The sequence below is a fragment of the Amblyomma mixtum genome, chromosome 7 (assembly GCF_055824585.1).
Source record: "Amblyomma mixtum isolate Tamu chromosome 7, ASM5582458v1, whole genome shotgun sequence".
NCBI lineage: Eukaryota > Metazoa > Arthropoda > Arachnida > Ixodida > Ixodidae > Amblyomma > Amblyomma mixtum.
In genome coordinates, this window is record NC_143018.1 from 28,380,556 (window position 1) to 28,395,022 (window position 14,467).

The 14,467-nt window shown below is 45.4% G+C and overlaps 1 pseudogene across 1 annotated transcript in view; it reads left to right on the plus strand.

The window, feature by feature from the left end:
* Window positions 1-14,467, plus strand: part of LOC149335456 (calcium-activated chloride channel regulator 1-like) — a 68,832-nt pseudogene that overhangs the window by 38,834 nt on the left and 15,531 nt on the right. Inside the window, exons 3-7 of the transcript XR_016284498.1 lie at window positions 7,209-7,374; window positions 8,689-8,986; window positions 9,298-9,404; window positions 11,070-11,243; window positions 14,165-14,286. The product of XR_016284498.1 is annotated as a calcium-activated chloride channel regulator 1-like (transcript). The remainder of the gene's footprint in view (window positions 1-7,208; window positions 7,375-8,688; window positions 8,987-9,297; window positions 9,405-11,069; window positions 11,244-14,164; window positions 14,287-14,467) is intronic.

The window sequence follows — 14,467 nt, forward strand, 5'->3', positions numbered from 1 at the left end:
CTTTCTTAATTTTTTTTGTTCATCGGAAATGATCAATGGGTGCTACACGGCGTGGACATGGCTACATCACTGAAATGAGTAGTACCAGTTGCGTAAGAAGTCGTCGCATGGGAGTCAAAAATTGAAGACTTCGGTTTTCAAGGCAGATATAAACTATATATAAAGATATATTGCAGCCAGGGAGACAGGAATTACAGAACACTTCTCGCACTATTAAGATTGCGCAGATTAAGCGGAAACAAAGTTGCAAACTCGCGTTTATGTTACGGTTTCGTAGTGCGTATATAGGGGACACACAAGTCCTTCATATTTTCCGGCCTTCACTGGACTATACAGTGGTACTGAAAGCCTTTACAGTGACTATTTAAGGACACAAGATACTACACTTTTGGAAGTTCTCAAGGTCGAGGCGGACGAATAAACAGCGGAAACTCCATACATCTTTTTCTTGTCCGGATGGGTCGAAAGTACAATTACCAAAGTAAGGCTTCAAGATTGCTTTGAAATCGAAGACTACACGTGCCGACGGCCTTGAAGTACATGATATTAGGAACATTCTGTTAAATGTATATGCTGGTTCTTAATGATTGGTGGTTTCAATGGGAATCTTTCTGTTCCGATACTACTAGTCACTTTGTCTTAAATCTAGTATTTGATCGAAACCCGTCTGGTCGGGAATGTTCATGGTTGGAAAGTATTAAGCGCCGACCAGTCTTGTTAAAATAAAGGACGTTTGGGTCCCGCTACAGGCCTTGTTCACAATGAACGGTTACAAGTGAGGGTTGATTATATGGGCTTCACGATGAGACGTAGGCCGCGGATATATATCGGGGGTAGATTGCCTTCGTTGCGATTGAGCGTATTTGCCGTCATATGAATATTAAGAGATTCCAAGTAAAGCCTTGTCGTCTTATTCTTTTCTTTTCCGATTATCTTTGTCAGCACTTCACATGCCAGAAGAAGAAAAATTTAAAGACGAAAATAAAGAAAAACTTTCTAAAAAGCAGAAGGGTGCACTTCTTAAGCACCTTTGTGTAATCTTATCAGCCATTTGTGAGCAATCGAGTGACGTCTAAGAGCTTGCGCTGCCTTGTGTTGCGATAAGAACAAAATAGAGTTCGGCCGTTACATAATCGGAATAGTGCGCGACATTGTTCCACTGTTCTGTTTGTGAGGACATGCTAACGTCGGGAGGTTGAAGTTCGCTCGACATACGACCTCTTCCTCTACATTGGGCGGTTTCCACTTAGGCACGGTATTGTTCTCTTCTCAGCACGCGCCGTAAAGGTGCTTGAATTGTTTCTTTTTATCCGTCATGAGAGGCGATATCCTCGTCACATTGTGTGGCACCACTGACAAGTGTCTTCAGAGCGACACTGAAAGAAACGCTCCTTCCCGTGAAAAGCGTGTGCTCTTCATTGGAAGCCGGATTCAGGTCACTCGGGGTAAGCTTCCCTTATGTGTCATTCTGAAAAATATGTGTGTGTTCTTGTTTAATTCTAGCAAAAATGTTTTGATTTTAATATGAATACACATTGTTGCGTGCACAGAATTTTATATCAGTGCCAGGAAAAGATGGTGTGGGGTTAGACGCCGCCACTCGAGCTGAGACGACAGCTCGCAGGAAAGTCATTCTCCTTTTCCTTACCCAGCTTTACCCTGATATTCAGGTTTACCACACCTTTTCTTGGGCAGCCCAGGCCCCTTGGGCGAATCAGTCATCCCAACCAGTGGCTCCTTTCATACGTGCGACGTCGGTGACTTTGGCCTCATTGAAGCCATAAGCATGGGGGGGGGGGGGGGGGGGGTGTAGTGTAGTTGCGCGAGCTTTTAATTAAGGTTGTTGACAGTATCGACAAAAATGTAATGCCCAGCGTATGTGCCCACATTTCCCTGCTTAGATTATAACTGCACATGGGACAAATAACGAGTGACACGACCCACCATTGTTACGCGTGGTTCGCGTCACCCACTTACCTTGATCAGATGAACTTCCTGTGCGAAGGCCCCATTGTATACTGTTGCCAAAACTAGCCGCGCTGCTAGTCACGCCATCATGGCGCCTCCTTACGAGAAAAGCGAGATGTGCTCACATGTAGCTGCGAACAACTGGCTGCAAGAAAGAAATGAAAACGCCCAGCCAGTGATTTCATTATTTTCTTCAATGCAGCTTTAGCGTGGCTGGTTTTTCTTTCAGATAAAAATTAATCTCGCACCTTTTAAAAATTCGCACAATAGGTGCTACCATGTGGAGACAACCTACGTAAAGACAGTGGATATTTTTTTGCGATGGAAAATGATGGGAGTAGCGTTATGAGAAAGAGAGCGCCTAAGTTTAAATAAAAACTCTAGTTAGCGATATCCTGCCTCTCTCCCTATCCTCTCTCCACCTGTAGGAGAGAGGAGGGAGATGCCGGAAGAATAATCAGCATAAAAATGAAAATGACAAGAAGACAATGACTCGGCCAACGACACGCCTACGTGCAAAATAGACAGCTTCTTGGAGAACTATAGGTGCAACAATGAGGCTTGCGGGATCTATTACTTCCCGTGTTGCCCGGATGGGCAACCGGAGTCCCACAAGCACCTTCGGTGGCTTTGCTTGAAGCAGCCAGCTGCCAGTACCGAAGCACATCGCTTAACCGCTGCGTTACTGCAGCGGTAGTGGTAGTCGCGATTAAGCAATGCGAAAAATTTGGCATAGTTGCGCAGTGGTAGTTTAAATAGAATCGGAGTAGATTCGAGGAGGGGATTACAATGGACTCGGAATCTTAAAAGAACCGGATTTCGAATGAACTGGACCCTGAAAGAAGAATGACATAGCATTTCCCCCAAATCAGTCAACTAATCACCCCTATGTTTTTCTCCGAAGCCAGCCTGGAAAATATTTCTTGCATTCTGATCGCAGAGCTGTAGCAACAGTTCATATAAAACTAACACTAGTACGAGGGGAGAAGTGCTCTATTGCGTGCATGGTTCCGGTTGGATGCCAGATAAGTTTCAACAGCCACGTTATCTACTCTGTAGCTTTCCTCATATCGGCGACTTTCAGTCGTAATGTCCGCAGGTTGCGAAATCCGGATTTGTTTCGCTAGATCTATCGCCATTAGAGGTACGAAACCCGACATTGCCTTCCCGCTCGCACTCATATATATTGCGCGACGTGATCATTTAGAGTGCTGTTTTATCTTTACGCCTTTTATTGTCGTGCTGATATCCCACGGGGGTGGCATGCGTTATTGGGACGTCGGTAGGACGTCCCGTTGCCCCTGGCGTTACGAAACGGAGAGAAGCAAGTTCAGTGGAGTACTGGCAAAACTTCGCCGTTCCGGCATTTTCACCTACACTCGGGCACTTTCGTAGTGTCGATTATCAGGCGTAGCCTCGAACAAACACGGCCTGGAAAAGTAAAATGCTCACGACTTCTCGGTTTAAGAAGAGCGTTCAATTTCAGTCGGTTTCGACGATTATACTTCAGCCTGGCGTATCTCCCAGAGTTAGACCCGATACAGTTTCCAACTAGTATTTACCACTTCTTGTTTTGGGCATACGGCCCCGTGTAATAATAGCAAGGCAACCGGTGACGTCACCATTACAACGCCACGTGGTTTACTTATAAAGTTGGTTTATTAAGGAAGAAGCGCGCATAAATTAAGTTAAAATTTATTAGTAATACAGACGTAAAATATAAAGGAAATACCTGCTAATCTCGACGTTCTAAAAGGACAAAACGCAATGCTTTTCTGTGTAATATCGGAAAAAATACCCTTTGGGAGAACTCCTTTTCGGAGCGGATACGAAAGACCGATTCTCAAGTAAAGGTGAACAGAAAACGTACAAACATCCATTACGTTCTAAGAACGAGGCTGGCACGTATAAGCGGGACAATAGACAAGAAATCACAACCAAATGAAAAAAGAAATGTCACGATTATCACTATCGTTGGCTCTGAGCTGTCCACAGCAAATTTGAGAAATTTCTTTTTGTTGTTGCTAATGCGCAAGGTTGTCTTGAACGGGGTGTGGGGGTAGGGGCCCATTCAATACACCAGCTGTTCTTTGATAGAGCGCTTATCACTAGCGGAGGTACCAGTGACGCTGCTGCTGTGGTTTTCTGAGTGGGTGCTATCTTTCACATTGTTTCCCAAGGCCGATAAGCCTGCGTAAGTCTTCTATGACAAATTAGAAGACTCTGGTTTGGGAAAGAGGCGTTTCCCAACCTGGTTCTGGGGGGTGGTTTGTAGGCGCCGGTTTTATATGCATGCAAACTCTGGACCTAAATGTGACACTGAGCACAGCCTCGACTTGCTGCGCTGAGGGCTTGTGTTTTCGTGGGCTACGCCAACCAAGAGGAGTCAAGGTAAGCTCGGCTGTACGCTTTCAGGGTCGACGTAAATTGGGTGTACCTTCCATGCTCCCGGCAATAAAACTTGCAAATGCCATGGTCGTTCGTAAACTTAGATTTTACACCAAGTCTGTGCAGCTCTACAACTTTAACTCTCTCATAATATGTTACTGAACTCAAATCTCGTGCTGTTAGTACAGGACGTCACCTGCGGTAGTGAGGTTTGATGTCGCCTACTCCTTTGGCCTAGAAATACCCCACCGCGGGACTTCGTGCACACTGCTCTCTATAAGATGGTGGGAAGTCCGTCTAGCAAGACAGTGGTATATGCGCGATCTTCTCCAGCAAACAGATATATATATATATATATATATATATATATATATTGAACCTTGAAAAAGGACAGGCTTTGTCGGAACCTTGACTAGAAATAAATGTACCTAAATGAAGCGTTTCTGAATTTCGCATTTTACCTCTAGCAATCAAGTACGTTTATCTTTTTGTGCTATATATATATATATATATATATATCTATATATATATATATATATATATATATATATATATATATATATATATATGACAGAAGCCAACAGCCACAGAAACCAAGGGGCACAGGGGATTTTTTTATTTTTTATTTATTTTGTGGCGTTGATCAATTTAGAATATTACTGAATATGTTATCGATTAAAGCTAATTGAGTAGAAAAGCAGAAGAAAAAACAACCACACGCCGCCGGTGGGATCCGAACCCACGACCTCCGAATTACGCGTCCGGTGCTCTACCTCTGAGCTACGGCGACGGCTGTCAAATCTTCTGCTTTCGGGGGTATTTATGTTTACAAATAACCTAACCTTGAGAGTGTTCATCAGCGCCACCCACGTTCATAAGCGGCGGACGTAGAACGTCATGAGTTACCGCAGGTGTGACGTAGAACGTCATCGAACGGAGAGGGTGGAAGCTGCGTGAGAACCCTCTTATGCTTCCTATGGCGTCAAGGCTGCCAGAACCGAGGCCCTCGCTAAGCAATTAAGCAAACAAGGGAAGGGGAACGAGGGGCTCGTTATAAATATGACAGAAGCCAACAGCCACAGAAACCAAGGGGCACAGGGGATTTTTTTTATTTTTTTACTTATTTTGTGGCGTTGATCAATTTAGAATATTACTGAATATGTTATCGATTAAAGCTAATTGAGTAGAAAAGCAGAAGAAAAAACAACCACACGCCGCCGGTGGGATCCGAACCCACGACCTCCGAATTACGCGTCCGGTGCTCTACCTCTGAGCTACGGCGACGGCTGTCAAATCTTCTGCTTTCGGGGGTATTTATGTTTACAAATAACCTAACCTTGAGAGTGTTCATCAGCGCCACCCACGTTCATAAGCGGCGGACGTAGAACGTCATGAGTTACCGCAGGTGTGACGTAGAACGTCATCGAACGGAGAGGGTGGAAGCTGCGTGAGAACCCTCTTATGCTTCCTATGGCGTCAAGGCTGCCAGAACCGAGGCCCTCGCTAAGCAATTAAGCAAACAAGGGAAGGGGAACGAGGGGCTCGTTATAAATATGACAGAAGCCAACAGCCACAGAAACCAAGGGGCACAGGGGATTTTTTTTATTTTTTTACTTATTTTGTGGCGTTGATCAATTTAGAATATTACTGAATATGTTATCGATTAAAGCTAATTGAGTAGAAAAGCAGAAGAAAAAAATATATGTATATATATATATATATATATATATATATATATATATATATATATATATATATATATATATATATGCACACAATCCTAAAGGTATGCATTAAATTAGGAAACTAAAGTTACTGAAAATGTTAACAGCAGAATAGAAATGACATTTATAAGTTTGTAAATGATAGAAAAAGTGCGAAAAGATAAAAATGAAGAAATGAAAACGACGTAACAGAATTTATAATGTTATAATATAACTAAAGAATATTAGAAAGAGTCCAGTTCAAAATAAGTCCTAGAAAACACTAGAAGTACCCAAGAGGAGAAGAGGAAGGAATAAGTCAGGCGATGATTAGCAAAAGGTATATCCATTACACAGATATAACGAGTTTCGACAGCTTGTAAGCATATGCAAACAAATGATCTGCGTAGACTGGTCATGCCATGCGATCCAATCAGCCGCCAGCCTGCGAACTGCGTTGTCACAGTGCTGGCTGTTAGGGCGCTGGTCTTTATGATGTGTGGTCCGCCAGCAGCGACGCTCCGCCGAGCGGTTCGCTCCTTTATCTCCTGTACGCTTTGGTGATGCTGCAAGAATAACAAATCCCTTCTGAAAGAAAAGAACTGAACGAGCATAGCCAATAGCTTGCAGGTTGGATGATGGAAGTTCTGGGCTGGGCAGGCGGCTCTTAGCAGGTATCGCCGGTAAATGTTCTGGTTTGGAAGCGAAAAGCTTCACTGCGCGGGTCAGAGCCGAGCTTCGCGTGAGCGGAACTGGTGAGTTATGCGCATGCGCGAAACCGAGTGACGTCACACGCCGCGCAGGTGGTCGCTCCTCGCCACTGCCGCAGCCGTCGCCTGACCTTTCGGCGCAGCCGCGCGTTACTGCGCATGTGCGTCGCCTCCTCGCTATCGCTACAACTGCGCGCTTCGCCTCCTCGCCCACCGTTTGATCTTTCGTTGCAGCCGCGTGTTGCCCGCGTCGCAGCCGGCAACCCTCCTCTCCGCATTCCTGCGGGCAGCTTTAACTGCGCCGATTTCCGTCTCCTCCATCGCCTCCGTACAGGCAGTGTGTGGACGGCCGTCAAACCAATCATAACTGAAGCTTTTCGCTTGCATATCCAGGCTTAACCAGAGCTAAGCCACTGCCTAATTTTTTGCTGTGTTGCAGGATGCGGTCAACTGCTCTGCTGCTCTTTGTCGTGGTCGTGTCACAGCTGCGGGGCTATCCCGTCCACAGCCTCCGCATCGACAGTGCCACTGGAGCGTACGAAGATATTGTGGTGGCCATTCACCCCTCCGTGGAATACGATGAACGGATAATCAAAAACATCAAGGTGCATACTCGACTTCAGCTCTACACCAACTGAAAGCGAGAATTGACGCTTCAGCTCCAATAATAGTTTTCTTTTTTTTGCTTCTCTTTTGTTTCGTTATGAAGGTAGCCTTATTTCAAAAGTCTCTAGATGTATTGCAAATGCTTGAAAGAAATGATGATGTAATGCCTCGAGTGCTGATGTAGTTTGGATTCCGGGACATAATTTCGTGGCGGCTATACGGTGCAAGCTTAGGTCTCACTAATGGAGGGACGTGACTTGATGAGTGATTGGGTAGAATTGCTCTGTTGCTTGTATTGAATCTGAGAATTATACTCAAGGCCTTTTATTTACGTGCTTGCAAATTAGTGCATATCACGAATTTTATGAGAGCACTAACTTCGAGTGTCTTATTCCCCAAAGGACGATGATTTATTCGGAAAGGCATTATCATCAAAAACGTAGCTAGTCATCACTAAACGCTCGAAAGAACAGAGTCTTATCGCTAGGAACGTGACGTTGTGGCAGGTTTCGGCAGAAGACTAAAAAATTCGTATTTTTTTTTTGCCATCAGCACAGCATAGAAGGAAACATTGCCTGTAAGCATTGAAATTAACGCTTACTCAAGGGTCGTTCCTTGGTAGTACGCTTTTTGAGACACTCTTTAATAAATTGCAACATTTACGAGCTTAGTTAGAACTTGAGTTGATGTTAGCTGTTTCATGGAAAAATACTCGGCTGTGTTTGAAGCAGCGATCCCAGATGGAACTCCGGGAAGTAAGTTTCGCAACCCTCTTAATTCTGATTGATGACCGCGCTCCAACTTGTTTGTCACTACCACTTTTTTCCCTGTAACACCAGGTCCAGTTAATTTCAGAAGGAGGCAGACGTTTGGAGAATAAGAACTGCTGTGCTTCACCTGCCGTTCCTTTGTAAAACAGCATCAGGCATTACGTCTTCAGGAATATCCTTTACTAACTACCGACAGTACCCAACTTTCATAAAAACGATGGTCTGACTTTTACGAAAAAATAAAACGGTCAAACTTTTTTATTCTGTTATCATGTAGCACGTGACCTGGCGCACGGTAAGGACCGAGTGAGGTGCAAGTTGAGGCATGTCTTGCTGTGGTCTTGCTATGGTATTGGGTGCTGATGCTAACTCATGGATATCATCAGTTGGCATAAATATTATACAACTCAAACATGACATGTACTGACTGGCATTTCCAGTGTTTAGGTGATACGTTTTGTCAGCCCCCCCCCCCCCTCTCACCCCACTGTCAGGTCCAAGGCAGATGCATTAACAAAAGTCTGTCCTGTCTGTCTTTCAAAGGCACTGTTCAGTTCTGCCTCGACGTTTCTCCATCGGGCCACTCGCGGACTGGTCCACTTCAGAAGCGTGACCATCGCCGTGCCAGACACGTGGCCTCCGAGATCCGGTGCCGTCACCACGACGGCCAGCCTGTTTCCAACGGCCGACGTGCGAGTGGCGGTCGAGAACCCGCAGTACGGCGACACGCCATACACGCTGCAGCCACGAGGGTGCGGCGAACGCGGGGAGTACATCCACCTGACACCTAGATTCCTGTCTCATCTGAACGGATCCACAGCTGAGATATACGGGAATCCAGGTGAGGATATCATTTACAGAGCACACGGACGCAGACTGGTTAGCATAGGTAGTCGGGAAAGGGATGAATGGTCCATTTACGGTGGATTTCTCTGAGTTAAATCCCCTCATAAGGACGATTTGCCTTCACATACGAAGGTTTAGGAAAACTAGAGCTTTTCTATGTAGCATTGTAGCCCTGCAGCTAGGCTTCCCTCGAGTCAATTGTAACTATTTCGTTAATTGTTTGAGTGGTGTTAGAAGGGTGGCAGATTACGCGGACTGTAACTATGAACTAAAGTGAAATGTCTTCAAATGCTCCGGCTTTCACAGAGTACCAACTGGTTCACGAGTGGGCTCATTTCCGGTATGGCGTGTTCGACGAGTACGGCGACCCCGAGAGCTCCCAGTACCCGAGCCTGTACTGCGAGTTCGGCATGGTGAGTCACACAGCCACATCAAGACTAGTGTAACTCAGTGGACAGCTGAAGTGTACTAAAAGGTTAAGCCGGTCCTCTTAGTATATGCCTGCTGCTGAGCTCTTCTGTGTGAGGTCATGTGTCCGGCTGACCCATTGGTCGATGTTTAAAAGTGCACAAATCGTGTGTCATGTTACATTTGGCAGCTACATGAGTTGCTGAATTGTTTGAGTCCTGGAAACCACTGACGCAAATAGGAAGAACGCCAGATGTACGGCTGTCGCCATATAGGTATGCCATAGATAGAGTGATAAGCGCCAGGGCACCCACAAAAGCTGCGGCATGTCGCATTAAATGCACAGCCATGTCTATCGAGGCTATCTCAGGGGTTGGAGGTCCATCAGATATCTGATTAAGACTAGCCCCGGTTAGCCAGGCTGTTTCTGCTGTGCCCAAGATAACTCATTTCAATGGGAGAGGGAGAGAAGAAACACTTTATTTCAGGGGGTGTAGGAGGATGTCGTTGAATACTTGTGTAAGCCGCATTACTGTTGAGCATTTTAAACACTATGGACTTTAATATGCGCGCGGTATTTTTAAATATGCACATTTACAGAAGTGACAACGCAAGCGTGTTTGCTAGGTGACTGTATGTTAGGCTTGCTGCTACCCTACACTGATAGTCGCGGCAGTGATCCTTAATTGGGCTAGTTGGTTCGTCGTTTGAGGCATATTGACTAGTGGATTCAGACGAGGACAAGAGAAGGCAGACACGACAGACGCTAGAATTGCAGTTGATGTTCTACTACGAGACCAAAGCATTTTATTGCGAATGCAATACTACTCCCAAGAACGGCCTTTCGCGTAGCGGCGACCACTTGGCACGTTTTACCTTTAGAATGACCCCTGACGTCATACCATGCCTAGTGACGTCACAGCGTGATGTCATACCAGGAGTGAGAGACTGGCTACCAACTCGGCTCGTCGGGTAACGGCGGCCGGTAGCCACGGCGCGCCGGGCTCCTCCCGCTAGAGGCGCTAGTGACGTTATGGCGTGACGTCATACCAGGAGCGAGAGACGGGTTACCAACTCGGCTCGTCGGGTAACGGTGGCCGCTTGGCACGGCGCGCCGCGCTCTTCCCACTAGAGGCGCTGCATATGCAGTATAAAACAGCTGCTTTCGCAACCTACCAGGCTTAACCAATGCTAAGCTCCCGCCAATTTTTTTTTTACTCTTTCTTCTTCTTGTGCCGCTGATGGCACTTTTCAGCTACCGTCGCAACACATGGTTATCACAACAGACAAAAATAAATGAAGGACAGTTCTTCCGACTGAATTTTCATTATTTTTCCCGATGAAGATGTGCTTGAGAGATTGCTATCTCACCTTAATGCACGTCACGATTGGGTGGATCGCAAAATATCACACTAGTTGGCAAATTTTTGTCGTCTTATGTTTTTCAAATGATATTGTTGACCTTTGATGCGCATAAACGAATATGAGTTCGAGGCTTCTGTGCCTATTTTGTCGTTGTACTTCACTTTGCTGAAGACACTGGGAAAACATTCTGAGCTCGTTGCTGGAGAACAAGGCTCAATGAACCCTCTAACTTGCTGTTTGCCATGATTTTTGATATTCCCAAATAACGTGCATGCAAACTTTGTGCCACTGCTCGCTTTGAACAGGTCCGTGCCAGTGCGTGCTCGGAGAAGATCCGGTTCACGGCAGCCACGGATTCGGGCGAGCCGTGTCGCGTCTACAAGGGCTGTCGCGTCTCGTCCAAATGCAAGCCACAGTTCAGGCAGAGGGACAATGACCCAGTCAGGTCGTCCATCATGTTCATGCCGTACCTCAAGGGGGTAAGTGCATGCCACGCAATACCTCACTTCTAGACCGTCTATATAATGGCACTTAGCAACGGAATTCCGCTGTACAATTCGCTAACTGAATAAAACCGCTAGTTCCGCAGTTCCGCCATATAACGTAGTTTTTCCGCGTCAAAAATTCTACTCCGTTGTACAGGATACGAAACATGTTTGTATATCACTCGAATCTTTCGCCCCGGAGTAAATTTGTAAATTGGTTTTTGAAAATTGGTTTTTTGAGAAAGGTAATGACACAGCAACTGTCTCACATATCTTGTTGAACACCCGAACCGCGCCGCCGTAAGGGAAGGAATAAAGGAGGAAGTGAAAGAAAGAAGGAAGGAAGAGGTGCCGTAGTGGAGGTTTCCAGCATAATTTAGACCAGCTGGGGATCTTTAACGTGCACTGACATCGCAGAGCGCACGGGCACCGTTTTGCGTTTCGACCCCAGGTGGTCGAAATTACTCCGGAGCCCTCCACTACGGCATCCCTTCCTTCCTTTCTTCTCTCACTCCCACCTTCTTCCCTTCCCTTACGGCGCGACTCAGGTGTCCACCAAGATATGTGAGACAGTTACTGCGTCATTTCCTTTCTCAGAAAACGAATTTACAATTTACCAATTTACATTTCACCTCCTCCATCGAAACGCAGCCGCTGCGCTCGGGTTCGCACCCTGGTACTTCAGCGCCTTAACCACTGAGCGACCACGGCAGGTCGCTCCAGAGTGCCTTGGCGACAATTTAAGTGTGCTTCAGACCAAATAGTGATGTCCACATAGTTGGGCACAAAGCAACCGAGATTCCAGAGGACAGTGTCAAATCTCTGCACCGTATATCCCGGTGCAGGCTACTGTGCACTGTAGATATGTGGATCAGGGTTAGGAGGGATGGGGTCAACGAAGTGAAAGAACTGTTCTTGACAAGCAACCGGCTTTACGAATTAATGACGCCCCGCATGCACTAGCGTAACGACTACAGGGTTAATGTTGTGAACACAGTACTTTTCGCTGGTTGACACAGACATAAAGCGTGTCTTCTTTTTAAGATAGGAGTATTGAATGGAAGAGAGCGGGGTAATCTTGAGCTTCGACTGTTATGTTTCATAATCGGTTTCGAGGAAAGGAAAGATGCAGTAACTATCTCACTGCTAGTTGGAAGGCAATAGTGACAATTGTTTGGTTGAGGAGATATGGTGGAAACTATGGCGGGGTCAACGACAGTCATCCCGGCGTCAGCCGTCGTTCTGCGTCAATCGGGAAAAATCCTAGAAGTTTAAAACGATAAGATAAATTAGGCCGGCATCGAGGTTTTAACCCAGGCGCTCTGCGTGCCAGGCGGGAACGCAATGCATAGGCCACGAATGGTTGTTGGTTCAAGCGTGTCAGAGGGGCACCTAGCGAACGCGTTGTGACATGTATGACTTAGTAACGTGTGTTTTGGATGTGTACTGACGTTAGAGAAATTGAAAAAATAGAAAACTATGCTAATTAGGCGTTAGAAATCAGGCGAAATGAAAAGGCGATGTTATGGTGCTTTATTGGGTATGCAATGACACCGCATGTCCTGCAGTGTAACCTAGATAGTGATTGTTGACTGTTAATAGGTAATTTTGATTGTAATCGATGACATTGATCGGTAGTGTCTTAGTGGTTTAGCAATCGGTGGAAATGTTACTAATTGCATATAAAACGTTGGTGCGCCCTTTGCTGGAGTAGGCATGCGAGGTGTGGGACCCGAAAAGCAAAACGTTAGTGCAGGAACTGGAGCATGTTCAGAGGCGCGCATTACGTTTCATATTCAGCCGCTTTCGGAGGAAAGATTCAGTATCACCTTTGTACCGTGAAGCCAACTTACCGCTCCTTTCTGTTCGACGAAAACATAAATGACTGTGTCTCTTTTATAACATTATGAATGAAACTGTTGGGATTGATAAGCATTGCTATATAAAGGAGTGCACATCTCGCATAAACCGTAATAAACACACTCGACATGTCGAAGAAATCCGTGCTGCTAAAGATTGCTTTAAATATTCCTCCTTTCCGCTGACCGCACATGACTGGAATCTGCTACCTGATGACGTAATGGCTGTGTAATCTCGTGATGAGTTTTCGTCTCTGCTTTATGACAATTTGTGTAGTACTTAGTAAGCATATTTTGTTACGGGTTTGTTTGTTTGTACCAGTTGTCTTTGTATTTCTGTCACTGTACAATGTAATGTTTCGACCTCTACCTTAGTCCTGGAAAGGACTGGTAGTATGTAATAAAAAAAATAAAAAAAAGACTAAAAAGAGAAAAAAGAGAAGGAGCTATCGCGTCTGCTATTAAGGCGAAGCTGCAGCCTTCTCCTAATTTTTATCATAGGGCGACGAGGGGACACAGCTGCGTCTGCGCAGGGGCAGGTGTCTCCTTTCGCATTAATATGCGCATGTGCATAGTTCGGCTTCCGAGGTACGCACGCGTAGCGTATCACGGTAGCCGAACTACCTACTCTTGCGCATATGGACTGGAACGGCCCTCACCGAGGTATGCTAAAACTTTCTATTTAGTTATATTTTCTTTATTTACTGGATACTGCCGGCCTTATCTTAGGACCTGGGTACGAATGAATAGAGCGGTATAGACATGAATATAATGAACAGCAAGAAATATATTACGAGAAATAAAGTAAAAACAGCAATCAAAGATTTTCAAGAAATTTTAATTTCGCTCAGAAAAGTTTTATAGATAAGTTTGCCACTGTAGCAGATAACGAAACATTCCTTGATACGCACAAGTTGTAGACAGGATTTCAGCAATATGCAAGAAAATAAATGAAAATAAAAAGGGACACAATAATCGTATGCACCTAAACGAATTACCGGGACAGTTATTCCGTCTCAGAAAAACTTTACTGTCGGCTTTTCTATTTTGCTGCAGGTGACGGATTTTTGTGACAGTGGAAACAGGAAGCACAATGTCCACGCTCCCAACAAGCACAACCACCTCTGCGACCGCAAGTCAACATGGGAAGTGATCAGCGCTAACGAGGATTTCAAGGGGTGAGTGCAATCCGTCTATTACTACATTTGACTATCGCAATATAGTATACCACGAACAATTCGACTGAACGGCAAAAGATAATTGTAACTCACATCTTACAAACAAGAAAATGCCACTTAAACCGTGGCATGCTATTTCCAAGGGTGGTATATGGTGCCATACTAACGTCTATAGTCACAA